At 40.0% G+C, this 803-nt stretch overlaps 1 protein-coding gene across 1 annotated transcript in view; it reads left to right on the forward strand.

The window, feature by feature from the left end:
* LOC107614525 (putative pentatricopeptide repeat-containing protein At3g47840) overlaps positions 1–803 on the forward strand; it is a 5354-nt gene that overhangs the window by 3882 nt on the left and 669 nt on the right. The gene's annotated exons all lie outside the window — the stretch shown is intronic.

Genomic DNA, 803 nt, shown 5'->3' on the forward strand with positions numbered 1-803 from the left:
AGTGGGTTGCCTCCTGGTATATATGAAGTTTGTGTGTTGTGGGTAAAAAATATAGTTCATCTAGGTTTATTTTGATGTGTACTAATTTTTTTTGTTTTATTTTTTTTCTTTTGCGAAATGAGCTCTGGAGCAACGGTTGAGTTGTCTTTGTGTAACCTCAAGGTCACAGGTTGATAATAGTGTTTTTCTGGATTATTTTTGTTTTATATATTGGATTGATAATAGTGTTTTTCTGGATTATGGATTGTTGGGATGTTTATCTCAAATGTGGCAGTGTTTAATCTGGGATACAGAAATTGGACTCTCCAATTTTTTAGAAGTATAAAAATCGGACTATTCGATTTCTAGAGTACAAAAATCGGACCCTCCAATTCTTCTTCAAAAAATTTAAAAAATTTGAGGTACCGAAATCAGACCCACTCACTCATTGTCACTACCTCATCGGCGCCGTATCCTGCACCGCGCTCGTTCAATAGCGTCGCCACCTCCTGCTCTACGCTTGTTCATCATCGTCGCGACCTCCTAATCAGTCTTCCTCGTTTTTGCCGCCTCCAGCAGAATTTGTCACCACCAGCAGCCGCTGCCTCCAGCAGCCTTTTCGCTGCTCATCGTTGCTGCTCTCGCAGCCTTGTCGCCACCGCCGCATCATTCTTTTCTTCTGTCATCACCACCTCTTGTTTGTCGTCACCTTTTGTACTAAGTCCCTTTCTCGGATTAGTTTCTTGAGTTTTTTCAATATTTGAGGGTTTAGGGTTTGTTCATTTGTTTGAAATTGGTAATCTTCTAAGTTTGTATTTTGTATT

This window comes from Arachis ipaensis, chromosome B08 (genome assembly GCF_000816755.2).
Source record: "Arachis ipaensis cultivar K30076 chromosome B08, Araip1.1, whole genome shotgun sequence".
In the NCBI taxonomy this organism is placed as follows: domain Eukaryota; kingdom Viridiplantae; phylum Streptophyta; class Magnoliopsida; order Fabales; family Fabaceae; genus Arachis; species Arachis ipaensis.